The sequence below is a fragment of the Sinohyriopsis cumingii genome, chromosome 3, assembly GCF_028554795.1.
Source record: "Sinohyriopsis cumingii isolate HCF-2022 chromosome 3, ASM2855479v2, whole genome shotgun sequence".
Lineage (NCBI taxonomy): Eukaryota > Metazoa > Mollusca > Bivalvia > Unionida > Unionidae > Sinohyriopsis > Sinohyriopsis cumingii.
In genome coordinates, this window is record NC_142963.1 from 116501209 (window position 1) to 116509566 (window position 8358).

Sequence of the window (8358 nt, forward strand, 5' to 3'; positions counted from 1 at the left end):
CCATTCCAGAACGCAGGCAAGAAAGGTTTTGAGACTACTTATTTGATTTCAGTGGCAGAAACGGAATGTCATTACGTCACCTTGCGTAAGGAAATGATTCGCTATATATATATATATATATATATATATATATATATATATATATATATATATATATATATATATATATATATATATATATTCGCTGAGATGATAACATTATTATTCTTTTGATATTTTTAATTCTGTATCTTCACGAGCATAAATTCCATAAAAAATGAGGTTAATTAGGCGAAAGGAATGAACTTATTCTCGTAAAAGTACGTAAAATACAAAGGTACCTCATTACAATTAATGCAGGGGAAAATGACGTCTTCGTTGAGAAATATGCAGCAAATATGATATATTAACTATACTCACAATATTTTGTATCATTGACTACTAAGTCTAGATCGCAACCATGATAGTTCATTTGTGAGTACCAACGTTACAGACCAGGTAAGCAAAGATTTCCTCTGCTCTAGAAGCCCCTTTCTATATTTACTGATGGTCATGCGGGGGACTTCGTAGCTCTGGTCAAATGCATCGACTTCAATCAAATGAAAACCGTGTATAAAATACACACATTTTCTGCTAATTTCGAACATTTCATGGTGCAAATGCTCAGAAACCTCCTGTTTTTAGCGTTGGATTAACATAGGCCTGTTTACTGCTGCGATCTGTAAACGTGGTCTTGATAATAAGGCTTGAAACAGTGGGATTCTGTAAACGTGGTCTTGATAATAAGGCTTGAAACAGTGGGATTCTGTAAACGTGGTCTTGATAATAAGGCTTGAAACAGTGGGATTCTGTAAAAGTGGTCTTGATAATAAGGCTTGAAACATTGGGATTCTGTAAACGTGGTCTTGATAATAGGGCTTGAAACAGTGGGATTCGGATTATTGTACCCTTTAAAATATCAAGAACTAGTAGAAAACGGTCGTTGAGTACAGAAGACTTATTATTGGATTAAAATAGCTGATGAAATGTCGCATGACTAGTATCAAGTGTTAGTTCAGCTGGATCTGGCAAATACACTGAAAATAGTGATGCAGTTAACCTTAATCTTAGCTCCCACGTTCCCTACATCAGTAGCATAGGAGGGGACTTGCAAAGCTGAGATCGCTTCAGATAAGCGAATATATGTTGTTACATTGTGCACAATGTATAGAAGATATCCAAATTCGGCTGTATTTAATGGCCAATCTAAACATTACACGTGTTGCCAACTATTGATTGACAAAACCAAAGAGAACACCTTCGCTTACAACATATGAATGACAATAAATATGTATTAAACATTTGTATTTGTCTAAGTTTAAAACATCGGTGCTGTAAACATTACATAGCATTTCAAAGTGAAGATGGGCCCGGACACCAATGTTTCGACCATGTAAGTTGAATAAACATTTACTAATCAATTCCGCCCTTTAAAATCTGTAAAAGTATCCCACATACAAGTTCATTTAATTTTCGAAGCTGAGATAAGTTCACTGAAATACTGATCTAGCTTGATAGTCTGGCGCATTGGAGCCTTATCGCTCTATTGGTTCTGAATGAATTAGTTCTCATATCAGTTTATACATTTCCTAACATAATAATTCATTTGTAAAGGGTTTTTCTCAAACAATGCAGTTTTAAACGGACATGAGGATGATAATCAAAATGGTCATCAACCATTTGCCATGTTTTTGCCAGACACTTAAAGAAAGGGTATATGAATACTGTGGTGTTAGTTTCTTTATAGTTTCAGCAAGGCACTTAGTGTTTCGAGACCGATTTGGAACTTTGTCACTGCTATTTCTATAAAACGTTACATGACAATCTCTTCGTTCATAATGCTTTTTTGGGTCTCTCATGAAATCAAGATATCTTTGTCTTCTTTGATAATACGTGTTCCTTAATTGATGAACAAAAAAAATTAAAGTCATGCACTGCGACAAATTTAAAGAGATTATTGTACATTTTTATTCTAAAATCTTCCTAAAATATGATGTTTCAGTATAATCTTGGACAATAATCAAGATAATCAAGATCACAGAGAAATCACAGTAGGTCAGTTTCATTATAACCTTCCACCATAATCGAGTTCAGAGAAAAAATATTAATACGACATATTCGATATAACCTGGCACCATTATCGAAGTCCCAGAAAAAAATATTAATGCGACAGATTGGATATAATTCTGCCCCATAATCGAGCTCACAGAGAAATATTAATACGCCAGATTGGATATAACTTTGCACCATAACTGAGTTCACAGAGAAATATTAATACGAAAGATTGGATATAATTTTACACCATGATCGAGTTCACAGAGAAATCTTAATACGACAGATTGGATATAACTTTGCACCATAATCGAGTTCACAGAGAAATCCCAATAAGTTAGTTTCAATATAACCTTGCACCATAATCGAGTTCCCAAATAAATATTAACACGACAGGTTCGATATAACCTTGCACCATAATCGAGTTCCCAAATAAATATTAACACGACAGGTTCGATATAACCTTGCACCGCAATCGAGTTCACAGAGAAATATTAATGGGGCAGCAATGGCTGCGGTAGTATATGCTAACATTCCATTCAAACATGATTCTGATTTAACCGCATTTTATATTATTTCCCAAATTTCACAAATGTGGCGAAGAACGTAATTATAATGTTCGTTCAGAGCTCGAACTTCATCCAGTTTCCCATGAAAAATCACCAAGCTGAGTTCTTTGTTAAAGTAAAAACTATTCTTACACCATGGAGACGAACCTTTTAGTCACAATCCTATTTTCTCTGGCACGTGATGTTATTGTGTATCTGATACCCAGGGCAATTCGTTCGGCTTTATTAAAATGAACTATCGCCGCTTCGCGGCATATATAACGTAGGTTCTCTATACGTGCGCATGCATAACTAGTAGCAAATTTGCGATAGATTGCTGATTAGAACTGCATTGTTGTGTTCTGCCTATATATATATCGATCTCATCCAGGATAAAATCGGTAATTTAGCCTTGCTTTCCAGGACAAAAGCTCCATTTAGTGTGTTATTTTGGCTGATAGATTGGTTGTACAGATCAACGTCCGATTTCCTGAAGAAAGTGGTTGAATGCCAAGTAAAACAAAACCTTGGAAAACCGTGCACAAAATGATTCTAAAATATTAAAAAAGGCGAAGCTATTTCGAATCATGCTTCTTTACATTATCGTGAAAGATAAATAATTGAATTTGATTTCACTTACGCAACAATCTTTTAAAACGGTAACAACAAAAACACTACTGTGTTTGCGTGTGATGTGGATTTTTAACGTAGCTTTAACAATTTTTCAGTTATATCGCTACAATGTTTGCAGTGTGGCCGTTTATAGTGATGTCTAGCACTGGGGCATCATGCTGCAGACATGTAGCATGATGTCCCACCCAGTCACATTATCCTGACAACCAGGCAGACTAGTCCTAACATTAACCTCTTAATGCTGAGCGCCAAGCGAGGCAACTGTTAATACCATTTTTTTAAAGTCTTTAGTATGACTCGGCCGGGGATCGAACCAACGACCTGCCGCATCCGAGGCGGACGCTCTAACCACTAGACCACCGGAGCGGTCACACAAAAAATACTGATGATGGCAATAAATTTTAAAGCCTGCGTATTTTCCATTAGTAGCGGAAAGTAAATCAATATACATTTTATCTTAGATTTTTATGTTTCATTCAATGCAGATATTAAAGACTGTTTGAAACTTAATACAACATATGCCGAATAATGCCTGAATACGGATCCTGATTCTACATTACCTTTGTTTGGAAGGCAATCTGGGACAAGAACAGCGTTGGTGGTACATTTGGAAGTGTAGAGAACGAAGCCCCATTGAATGTGTATTATGAATACACGTTTGTTGTAGAATTGACGAAGTATACCTAGAAATAATGTGGAAGGTAGCAAATAGGACAAACTTAGAGGCATAAATCGTCGTCAGCAATATACTACATAGTGTTTAAATGGGAGTGCTCCTCTTTAAAATCTGTGTATTGACTTTACGGGCTCCTACCCGAGAAGGCAGCCTTGGATTGAATCCACGAGACTGTGGACGGGTTTTTTTTTAGGCTTTTCCAAGCAGCGGCAGAAAGGTTCCCGATGTTCTGGATACAACCAAAGAAAGAAAGGTGTCTCTCTCTTGCCACGACTTTGTAATCCTGTTTCGCTTTCCAAGGAAACAAAGATGCCAGAGACTCGACGAGCTTGAGGGAGAAACGTTTAGCCCAGGTTTCTGTTGTCGGTTTCGTCGGACTTTTAATCAATACGGTAGACAACAAAAAGAAATAAAGGCACATACGCAGCATCCAACAAAACATCGCCCGACGTGGGAACCTATCTACGCAACGACAATTGTTCCGCCAGACTATCTTGTTTTTCAAGATGCTGAGAGTATAGCGAGCGTTTTAGAAAGCGCAGGCAACAATCTGGAAAGCAGAATCAGCGACCTGGCAGAAAGCGTAGACTATCGTCCGAGCTCCAGAACTGGTAGAGCAGGTCCAGATATCGTCATACCTTGCACTGGCTGCCCTCGTTTGAAGTAAGGTCTCGAAAGTATAGTATTCACGCTTTGTCAATAGATATGTGAAAAGGTTTGTTCCATGACCAAATTTGTATTATTAAATGGATAGTGTTTAGACCATAACACATGCCAGAGAGCTCATGTATATACTTTAATAAATGTTTTGTACCCATCAAATAGACTTTTCCTACTGGAGTCTCTATTCTGTCTGTGAGTCTTTCTTTGGAACATCTTTGTCCTCTTTTCTTTGTCCCTACAAGTAAATTTCACTCTACAAGTACATTTCAGCCTATAAATAGTATTGATGTCACCAAAGTTGAATCCCCATTGACCTCCAGGTGACATTCCCATGTTAAATTCCCATTGATGCCAATTTTGATATACCCATTTTTAACGTTAAGGTCCCGTTGACGCTAAAGTGGCCCAATCCCATGTCGCTATGTTCAATTAACCATTCACTCCATGTTACATTTCCCCGTGTTAAATTACCATTGACGCCAAAGTTGCCCACGACCTTTTTGACTGGGATTTTCATTGACGCTAAAGTGGCCCATCTTACTACTTACTTATATTGAGACACTCGGATATTTATACGTTAATGTCACTTTTTGTCCAGTAGTACCTTGATGCAAACACATAACATATGAAACCTTTCGATTATCAGGGTGCTATTTGGCATACGGCACCTTGGTGCTTACAGAAAAGTTGCTATAAAAAGTATGCTATTGTTAAATAGACCTTTCGCAATAAAATAAATCATCGATTATAAACGCTTGAGGTGCAGTATTACTGATTTGTTTTCTTTGTGTTATACATATTTTAATATGCAATACTTAAACGAACTTGTGAGTTTTAAACTAGTGTTTCTTTTAAATATGAGAACACTAATAAAGTGAAAAGACTTATTGCTTATATTCAGGAAACCGTGGCATTGTATATTTTACGCTACTTATCATGCAGTTCTAAATCAGATACGTACAAGAGTAACTATCTCTATTTATTTTGACTTCCATTGAAAGCTATTGATGCACTTCAGTCACATGTCACTTATTCATCGTCAGTTTAATATTCACGTTCTGTTATATCTGGTATTTGAAGGCAATCTCGTTTATGTTTTATGTTGGTATTCATTTATAATATGGATGATATTCCTCGAGAATGAACCCACTGTGACAAATAGAAAGTAAATTTGTTTTCTTAATGTTCGATATTGGTATTTTCTCGGTGTAGCTTGCTCTCAAGTCACTTTGTGAAAGTAAGTTTGCAGTTGATTTCTTGTCATTGTGTTTGATGAAACTGTAATTTCCATAAAGGCATTTACATCAAATGTTTCATTAAGAAATGCAGTTCCTGAAGAAGTTTTCTCTATGTTTTCAGACAATTTAAACCAGTTTATTCTTGGATTGCTGGTGCTGAAATTCATGTTTGGACAACACTTTGTTGGGAAAATCACTTCAGGTTCAAGAGAATTGTATCCTTCATTGGCACGAAAATGTAATGTTTATTTCTTCGAGCAAGATAAATGACAGTATGCCAGTGATATGGAACATATACCAATGTTTTCGTTTTAGCACTTGAATGACAGCATGCATTCTGTCCAATTCGATTAGAGAATTGCCTGGTTCAATTAATATATGGTCGATGGCCTTTATTGTGTTGGCTTTGCTTATGACATAGAGAATATTGGTTCCTTTTCTGTTCTTCGCAAGTATCAGAACACAATGTTATTTCCTTCACTAAATGGTTATTTGCACTGGAATTAATGTACGTTTGTAAAGCAAGTTACAATCTCGCATGAACCTCTTCCATTCTGGTTTCCATCCTAGAGGTAGCAGGTGCCATTTTCATCTTCTACTGAGTAAAATGATAGATTGTAACAAGAGAGTTTTCGTTTGTAGCAAAGTTCTCCAAAAGGTATTCAATACTGCATGCAAATCAAAAGTTGCAGCATAGAAAAAGTTGACAGTCTTTGCTCTTGTTTTATCATTATATTTTTGCTCTCGTGAATCGTGAATTATCCTTACGCCTCAAATGGGAACCTTGATTTCTTTTAGAGTACTGTCAGCATTTCATTCAATCATTTTGATATTGAACTTTGTACACTGGGAACATTGATTTTTCTTTGGTGAAAAAATGAATAATATATACAAATATAAATGTGTATGTTTGGATTTCAATACTTTCATCTTTACTGACTTTCCTGCCCTTTTCTTCCATGCTTATTTTGATATGTCTTTAATTAACTTGTTAAGATCCCTGGCAGGTTTGAATCAGATGCGTTGAAATCATGTTTTGAATGGTGGTAATCTGTACGATTATTGGCATCATTCATATTTTCACGCTGGAATATTTCAAGAATAGTCCCTATCCTTCTCTGAAACACGGCCAAAGATTTATCCAAGCTATCTCCCTCATCATAAATGAGATTTTTAGAATCATTTTTAGGATGTGCTTTCTCATTTTCATTTCACCATTTATGTGTCCAATTCATAAATAACAGCTTTATTTGCACTGTCTGATTTATCATAATTTTATACCTGCATGTAACATAAAATGTCGTAACATTACAATAATATTGTAATCATTACATGGCAAATACAGGTAGATCTTTAAATGCTTCAGAAACGCATTAGTCTGACAATTTACCATTGCCTTTTTTCAAGTTGGTTTTATTTTGTTAAAGAAATCAGCTAAACATATTAGAAGTAAAAACAACAGGAGCGTCTTAGTACTGATATAAAGGAAACGAGTTACTATATTCTGCAAATACAAATAAATGGGATGCCTTATTACGTGCATTAATACTGATTTAATTTAAATGAATTACTATATTCTGTAAAATATAAATGAATGGTATGTTATATTACTTGCGTTAATACTGATTTAATATAAATGAGTTACTATATTCTGTAAAATATAAATGAATGGTATCTTATATTTCTTGCATTAATACTGATTTAATATAAATGAGTAACAATATTCTGTAAAATATAAATGAATGGTATGTTATATTTCTTGCATTAATACTGATTTAATATAAATGAGTAACAATATTTTGTAAATACAAATGAATGTTATGTTATATTTCTTGCATTAATACTGATTTAATATAAATGAGTAACAATATTTTGTAAATACAAATGAATCGTAGGCTTTAGTACTTACCTTTAAAATATCCATAATATTCTCTGACTCATATTCTATAAGGCAACCATTTAGTTTGCAAAACCAGTGTGAAATAGCAAAAGAAGTTTACAAATAATTAATAAATTTTGTGATCAAGTTAAAGAAGTTTATTTTAAATAATTTGCTGATGCAGCAAAAGAAGATCACATAGATTCAGTGCCCTATTGATAAACCTGGTTTCTCACCTCACTATTAATATGTAATTTGAAACCAGACTGGTCAGTTTACCTTAATGAGTATGTCAACAAAACCGCTACAGATCTATGTTGTAGAAATAAGCATATTCATTAAATGCATCAAGGTGCTATTTACCCAATAGAACGTTGATGCATGCAAACAATGCACATAAGACCTTTGTGCTTAGAGTCTTCTCGTTTTATGCAGATTTGACTTCGACGATATTAATATCCCATATAGGTGTTGATGTAATATAGTGTCCATTTTTTATGGTAAGATGTGAATATTTTAAGTGTTTTTTTTAGCAAAATTTAAGATTAACCAAAAGCGCACATAGCACCTTGATGCTCTAAGGGGTCGATTTGTCCTTGGGAGGGCTACTGTTGAGAGCTGAGATGCGGAAATGATATAATGGGTGTAATG